Genomic DNA, 8,884 nt, shown 5'->3' with positions numbered 1-8,884 from the left:
AGTTTTATCTAATGTTTTTTAATACAGTTTTGCTAAAGCACATCTAGATGTGTCATTGATCTTACGTTGAGATTCGTGTGGACATTTTTCTTTTTCTTTTTTCTTTTCCTCTTTATACTTGATTCACTCACTTAGATGTGCAATAACTAAAGTACATCTAGATGTGCCCTAGACACACCCTTTTTAATATGTCAAAAGTTTGTATTTTGCCCCCGTAAAATACGATCGGGATCATAGGAGGCGTGCTAAATGGGCCGGTCATGCCTACTTTGCCCTGGGGTGGTTTCGCCACCGAAACAGTTCGCTCGATCGAAACCTCAGGGGAACGATCACTCGTTGGTGCCTCCTTCCCCCCCTTGGGAAGGGCAGCTAGTTATTGCGGTTCTTTTCTTTTGGCTTTCGATTTTTCGATTTTTTATCATTTTTTAACGAAAAGACTAAATTATATTTTGCTTGCATATTCGTGTTTCTGATGACGAGGGCTTTCAAATGAGACTCATTTGAGTACATTTTGATGAGTTTTTAAATTTCATTAAGTTTCAACTTCTAGAACTTGTTGGTATGAGCGCCCGACAAAATCTGATGTTTCAAAAAACCCAGGATAGATTTTTTTTTATGTTTTAAGTTTCAATTGCTGAAACTTGGCACGAGCAACCGACAAACTTGTAAGTTTCTGAACGTGTGATCGACAATTTCAGAGACTAAAACTTAAAACTTTTTTTGTGAGATAACTAGAAACTTAAAACTTACTACGTCCTCATGCGAGTTTTTCTGCATGCATCAAGGCGACGGCAACCACTTACGCGCGTGTCTCGGATCACGGGAGTGCGAATTTCTGGGGTCGACATCTACACCAATTCCTACAACGGCGTAGATTTATATAGAGAGATTTTCTTGTAGTCCTATTCCGAGTCTTTCTCGCTCCCTCTTCTCTACTTCCGTTCATATATACCCTCACCGGGCACGAATCAACATATAGAAATATTTCGCACTCCCGTAGTTTTGCACAGAGCGGCCTTCCCAGAAACGGGAGGGGGTGACCACGCTCAGTGACGTAGTCGCATCCTACATTTACATCTTCTATCTAAATTGCCGAGAGCAGTTTGTAGTCACAGCAATGGATGCTAATCCACCCAAGAAGAAGAGGAAGATCTGCACTGACGAGACAGCGGCGGCGCTGTCACTTCCCGATGCCGTCCTTCTCCATATTCTGGAGAGGCTGCCCACCGACGATGTCCTACGGTTTCGCCACGTATGCAGAGCCTGGCGCGCCACGGTCGGCCGCGACCCTGCCTTCGCCCGCGCGCACCTGCAGCGCTGGCGGGCGGAGATGCCCGTGGTCTCGCCGTGCAGCCCCGGGTCGGGCCCATTCCTCAAGATATACCGCTACCGCGAGTCCGGCGAGTGCGGCGGGCCCGTGTCACGGGTCCAGCTCCGCTCCCCGCGGAGCTTCGACCGCACCATCGTGCACTGCGACGGCGTCCTCGTCGTCTGCAGCGCCGCGGAGCTGCTCGCGTGGAACCCGGCCACCGGCGAGTCTGTGCGGCTCCCGCGCGGCGCGCCCAGCTGCACCGGCGCCGGCATCGACCGCCTCGGCTTCTGCTAGGACGCCGCCGCACGCGCGCTCAAGGCGGTCCGCTACTACTACCGCGTCCACGACGTCCAGGCCGGGGCGTACAGCATCGGCGTCGAGGTCCTCGCGCTGGGGCAGGGCCCGCCCTCGTGGCGCCCTGCCGCCCGTGACCCGCCGTGCCCGATCTACGGCACGCCCCCCGCGTCCGTCGGCAGCACGGTGTACTGGGTCATCGACGACCGCTTCCTGGACGGCCCCGATTCGCAGGCCCAGCCTGGAGCGTCCACCCTCCTCTCCTTCGACGTGACGAGCGGCGAGTACAGCGTCGTCGACGGCCCCCCGTGCCGGTGGAGGTGCCAGGACGTGGCGCTGGGCAACGTGGGCGGCGCGCTGTGCGTCGTCGTGACGTGGAAGAGCCTGCTAGGCACGGTGGGGCTGCGCACGGCGGCGGGGACGTGGACGCAGGTCCTCGGGTTGGACACGGAGTACATACTGGCGCGTGTGGTGCCGCTGGGGATGTGCGCGAGCACAGGGGAGATGCTACTGCTCGCGGGCCGGTCCATGCACCACTGCTGCATCGCCGGCACCGGAAGCGGAAAGGCGCGCGTAGTGGTCGACGTTAGAGGGCAGCTTAAGAACTGCGGACGTAATTCTGCGCGCAATAGAGTGATCGCCAAGACGCTCGTGTTCATGTACACGCCGTCGCTGATAAAGATTGCTGGTTGATTCAAAGCTGGATTTTACGCGTCGAATTAGCATGTCATGGAGGATGTAAGTGGCAAATAAATAACGGCCGCAATCTTATTTAGTTAGCTTTTGCTAGCTTGATGGTTCATTTCCCTCAAACAAACAAAAAACTTTTTTGAACTATCATATTATAAGTGGACTTTAAACGAGATTAAACGGGACCCGATTGACATCTAGCCCACCCGTATCTTTGTAGGTGTATAGGTCAAACTAGCCATGCCGCGTCCAATTTTTTAAAAAAAAAACATTCGTATTTCATTCAACTACAAGCAAGATTCGTACAAATACGAGTACAAAGGTGTAAACCATAAATCTGCTGGCCAGCGATGGAGTCGTGTCGATCTCGGATGAAGAGGTGATATATCTTCTTTTCCTTAGTGGAGAGGGCCAGACTGGTTTTTTGCATAAGATTATCCTATCATTATGTTATTAGTGAGACACGTATTACTACGCAAAGAAAAGATACAATGAGTACAACTGTCCCACCATATCACAAAGAGCACCCAAACAAACACCAAAATCACATAAAAGTCCCTGGGTCCCTGTTCATCCTCAACCTTCAACGAACCGCTGTCGCCAGAGGAAAGGAGAGTCGCCGACCAAGAAGCCAGGGCAGGAGCACCATCGCCACAAAGGCTTTGTGAGCCGCATATAGGTCCTGTCCCAGTGGATGGGAACCAATGTTGGGTTCCGACACATTGGCCAGGGACATTCCCCATGCTCCCCTCACCTTGGATCCGCCACAGCCATCGACCTTCGCCGACGAGGAGCAGCATCACCAGCCACCATGCCCACCACATCACCACAGTCACTGATCGCCTGCAACAAGCGGATCTGGAGTCACCAATCCAGATACCGCAGACTCCTATGCACCGCCAGCGCGCAACCGGCACCGTCAGCCCAGAGGAACCCCGCCTCCCTAGCCCCTTGGCGTCGCCAGAGCAAGCACCAACGCGACGGAGAGTAGGCTGGAGGATTTTATTCCACCTCATCGGAGTCGTCCTCGCTCGAGCACCAATGCTTGGAGAAACTACCCCAACAACCCTATCTACGACGGCCGCGCAGTCGATGACGGTTTCCCCCACCTCCCGACGCCAAGAGGCCACCGGAGGCGTTGGAGACCGTCGGCGACCGCTTGCCGGAACCACCCCTCTCGCGTCGCCTGTTTTTCGCCTCTGGGAACCGTCGCTCTACGCGCGTGGGGCTTTGGGTTTATCATTTATGCTGCGTCCCATTGATACGTTATGTGTGTGTGTGTGTCTATATATATATATATACTATTTTTATTTCGTGTGATGGAAAATAAGAGTTTTATGAGCATAAGTTTGTAGTCACAAAAGAAACAAGGCATGCACGAGAACAATTTGATTCCTGTCCATCATGATAATTAAGAAGAGAGGATATACAACCTCTCATAGATAAAATTCTCAAAAGAAATGTTGGGTGAGGAGGTAAACTACTCTCTTATAAGGGGAGGGTTGTTCTCATTCAAGTTTTTTAACTTATGGCACACTTTATTAAAATCAAATAATTGTTACATCACTAACAAGTTTAGCTAGGATAATTTGTGGAGGATCACCCAAGGTGTATAGGTCAAACTAGCCATGCCGCTTCCATTTTTTTTTAAAACATTCATATTTCATTCAACTACAAGCAAGATTCATACAAATACGAGTACAAAGGTGTAAACCATAAATCTGCTGACCAGCGATGGTGTCGTGTCGATCTCGGATGAAGAGGTGATATATCTTCTTTTCCTAGGGCCTATATCATGCATCAAAACTACTTTTGACCATATAAATTTGACATGCAAGCTCAAGAACAGGGTCACATAAGCAGCAAAAATTTGCAATGAATAAAGCATTAGAACAAAAACTAATTGGACCAATGGAGGAGTCACCTACCAAGGAACAATCTCCCCAAGCAGTTTTATGAGAGGTGCTTTGAGCAAGGAGATCGAAAATGGCAGCAAAACGAGTTTGGACTCGGGTTTGAGCTAGATATTCTTGTTTGGGGAGGAAGAATGAGTGTGTGGGTGAAAGGATAAGTGGAGAAGGGCCACCGTGGGCCCACGAGGCAGGGGGCGCGCCCAGGGGGGTAGGGCGCGCCCTCCACCCTCGTGGGCAGGTGGTTGACCCCCCCTGCTGTGTTCTCAGTGCCAAATATTCTCAAATATTGTAGAAAAAATCATATTTAAATTTCAAGGCATTTGGAGAAGTTTTATTTTTGGGGTATTTTTATATTGCACGAATAATTAGATAACAGACAGAAAAATATTTATTTTTATTTTATTTAATATAAATAACAGAAAGTAAAAGTAGGGTACAGAAGGTTGTGTCTTCTAGTTTCATCATTCTCATGATCATCAAAAGGATTCCACTAATAAGGTTGATCAAGTCTTGTTAATGAACTCATTCCGAATAACATGGAACCGGAGAAATTTCGAATAACACTATGTTACCTCAACGGGGATATGCACATCCCCGATAATAAGAATATCATATTTCTTCTTGATAGTAGGAAGAGGAAATTCAAAACCTCCAAATATAATCGATGAAAATTTTCCAATAGCATTGATACTGTGGACTTGAGGTTGTTTCCTCGGAAAGTGTACCGTATGCTCATTACCATTAACATGAAAGGTGACATTGCCTTTAGTGCAATCAATAACAGCCCCTGCAGTATTCAAAAAGGATCTTCCAAGAATAATAGACATACTATCGTCCTCGGGAATATCAAGAATAACAAAGTCCATTAAAATAGTAACGTTTGCAACTACAACGGGCACATCCTCAAAAATACCGACAGGTATAGCAGTAGATTTATCAACCATTTTCAAAGATATTTCAGTAGGTGTCAACTTATTCAAATCAAGTCTACGATATAAAGAGAGAGGCATAACACTAACACCGGCTCCAAGGGTAGTTGCCTGAGGTCGGACTCTGCGCACGCAGGCCATGAAGTCATCCTGCTCAAAAGGAGAACCATCTTCCTTCATGGTGGGATAGCCTCTGGACACGTCCGCCGGGTCTAGGTCTGGCGCCCAAGCCTTGGAGCGGCTCAGGGCAGTCAAAGCTCCGGCTCACGCGCAGGAGTGTTTCACTTCTTGAAACCTGGCTGGCAGGATTGACAGTTTCTTCAGGACGTCGCTGAGCCGGTTGGGTCCTTGATTGGCAGGAGAGATGGCGGCAAGAGCCCGCTGTGCACCAATATACAATTGTTCTACCAAAGTATACACTGCCTTCAGTTTAATCAAAGGGTCTTGGCTTAGATTTTTGCTTCGAGGGCCTGCACATATTTTATACACAAAGTCAGCTGGCGGCTTATACTCCGGATCATCAAAAAGCACACAAAATTAAAGTAGGATGGCTTACCAAAGATGGTAGCCACCATTTGAGACACCCGGCCCTTTAAACCGTTCAGCTCTGTTGAAATCTCTTCAAGGGCTATTTCGGCCTTCTCAGCACGTTGGGTCAGAAGCGTTTTTTCCTCTTCCCAAGTTTTCTTTTTGGCAGTGAAGCTGGTCTTTAAATTTTCCGTCTCAGAGAGACTTATTTGCAGTTTGGAGTTAGCAGATTTGATTTCTGCCTCCTAACTCGCTAGCCGGGTCTTCGCATCAGTCAATTGCGAGTTCAATTCAGATAAGGCATTCTGCAAAACATTCAGATGAGTCAAGATTTTGCTTCAAGTTCAAAAATCAAGATTGAAGTCTCAAGTACTTTACAAAAAACCACTTGACACTTGGGGGCTAATGTATGCCAAATCAAATTTTTATGACTCTAAAGACATACGTTATGTCCCAAGTACCTTACAAAGTAACAACACTTGGCATTTGGGGGCTAATGTACGCAGTTTAGCAAAGTTTCTCAAGGTTAAGCCGGAGTATTAATGTAACACCCCGGATGTAACCTACCTTATTTGTACTCAAACTCTTGCCGTTTCCGGTACTAAGTTATTCTATTTCCTCGTTGTCGGGTTTTTGTCTCTGTGTGTTTTGTCTTTGTCATGCATTTCATATCATGTCATCATGTGCATTGCATTTGCATACGTGTTCGTCTCATGCATTCAAGCATTTTCCTCGTTGTCCATTTTGCATTCCGGCGCTCCTATGTCCTCCGGTGGTCCTTTCTACCTCTTTTTGTGTGTGGGTGTTAAACGTGTTCGGATTGGACCGAGACTTGTCATGCGGCCTTGGTTTACTACCGGTAGACCACCTGTCAAGTTTCGTGCCATTTGGACTTCGTTTGATACTCCAACGGTTAACTGAGGGACCGAGAAGGCCTCGTGTGTGTTGCAGCCCAACACCCTTCCAAAGTGGCCCAAAACCCACTCAAACCCCTTCTATCATCTATATCTTTCGATCACGATCGCGTGGCCGCAAACCGCACCTCATTTGGAGCTTCCTAACTCCTCCTACCTCTATAAATAGGCCTCCTCCCGAAATTCCGGGTCAAAACACCCCAAACCCTAGTCTCCCCCCTCCTCGCACTGCCGGACGAAGTCCAGCCAGGCCAGACACGTCCGACCTGACCCACCGCCGCCACGTGTCGCGACACGATTCGTCGCCAGCACCGCCCCACATCGCCGGCCCGGGAGGCCCAAGTCGGGGCCCCGCGAGCCCATCACCCGGCCGCCGCCCGCAGCGCCCCGCACTGCTTCTCCTCTCCTAGCGCCGGCGCCGGACCACCACCGCCATCCCTTCGCCGCCCTTCGTCGGCCTGCCGCCGCCCCGCTCCGGTGGGCTTCTCCTCCACCGCCCGGAGTCCGCCGCCTCGCCGCCGACGTCGTCCTCCACCGCCCGGAGCCCGCCGCCCTCGTCCGCCGGCGCCAAGTGCCGCGCCCTACTCCGGCGAGCCCCCTCGCGCCGGCGAGTTCGTCGACTTCGGCCGGCCATCTTCGAAATCCGCGCAGCTATAGTGACCCGCGAGATCCAGATCCAGATCCATCCCCTCTCGGTTGACTTTTTCCCTCCTAACCCTAACTTTTTGGCATACTTTGACGCATCATAACTTCATCATCGTAGCTTCGATTCGCGCGTGTAGCATATCAAAATGTTCGTCTCAACGAGTACATCATTTCATCTCATTGCATCATTTTCATTTGAGCTCATCTTGATGCCCGAAATGCTGTTGGAAGAGGGCTATGTGATGATAGTTTCAGATCTGTTTCAGCAAATGCACTTTTGTCATTTTTACCATGATTAATGTGTGCATGCTATGATCCTGAGCTCTACATGTGTTTTGAAGAATGTCATGCCATCTTTACAGGGGTGTATGCCATGTTTTTTTGTGATCTTTGTGGTGACTAGCACAAGCATGCAAAGTAGCTTACTCATTGATGCTAATTTCAGGGACTTAGAATTTCACTAAGTCCTTGCCCTGTCATTATTTTTATGCCATATGTTCATGTTGCTTCCTAGTGATCCGTGCCTCTTTTGAGCATGATCAGTAAGGATGTTTTGCAGATAATGTTGTGCTCTATCCATCCATGTCTTTGTTTGCAATTATGGAGCACCCTAGCTTGAGTCAATCGAGCTCTACTTTTGCTATAAAATGTTCCTAGCAGATTGTTAACATGTTTAGCGATTTTGCCGAGGTTGTTGTTGTTGATCCGTACATTTTATGTTGTTGTTCTTGCCATGTCTAGCTTCTATGCCATGTTTATTTGTTGGGTGTATGCTTAGTTTGTCATGCAATGCCTCGTAGTGAGTGCATCGAGCTCGTAGACATGCCTACTCGTTATCTGTTTTGCCATGCTCCAGTTTTTCACTAAGTCTGAATCTGTTTCTGTTTTTGCTATGTTCACATGCTTGCAATTGTATTTTATGATCCCTTTTGTCTCATGGTCACTAAGGGACTTTTGTTATATGCTTAGAGTAGCTTCATACCATGCCTTGATTTGCCATGATATGTTCCTGTAGCATGTAGTTTTCGTGCTCTAAACATTGCTTCCTGTTGATAAATTCCTGACTTGTTATTTCACTAAGTCTGAAACCAGTAATCTTTTGCACTTTTGCCATGTTTGTTTGAACCTGTTAATGAGTGAATTAGCCGTAGCTCAGTGTTCATCTTTTGTCAAGCATCATGAGTGGATCCCTGCCATGTATTTTGTTGCCATGTTGGAGTGCTGTAGCATATTGTTCTTGATGCATTTAGATGGCTACTTGCTGTTTATCACAGACCGGTGCTATATTTGTTTTGCTTGCCATTTCCAAACCATGCATCCGATTCCGGTGATCTTTATATCGTTTTCAACCGAAATCAACTCACCTTTATAGTGGCACTCTTGGTTTTCCAAGTTGAGGCCAGGTCCAATCATTCATTTCCAAATCATGCCTATGCATCACATATCGCATCCCGCATATCATACCATGTTTGCATCATGTTGTTTGAGCATTGCACGTGGTTGATTGTGTTCCTTTTGCTTGTTGTCCTTGCTTGGGTAGAGCTGGGAGACAAGTACGTGAACGAGGAGCCCGTTGAGTACGCTTACGAGGATCAAGACAACTCTGAGAACTTTGCAGGCAAGATGACCATACCCTCGAAATCACTTCTATCTTTGCTT

This window comes from Triticum aestivum, chromosome 6A (genome assembly GCF_018294505.1).
Source record: "Triticum aestivum cultivar Chinese Spring chromosome 6A, IWGSC CS RefSeq v2.1, whole genome shotgun sequence".
In the NCBI taxonomy this organism is placed as follows: domain Eukaryota; kingdom Viridiplantae; phylum Streptophyta; class Magnoliopsida; order Poales; family Poaceae; genus Triticum; species Triticum aestivum.
The sequence above is the reverse complement of the archived record's forward strand: the minus strand, read 5'-3'. Positions refer to the sequence as shown.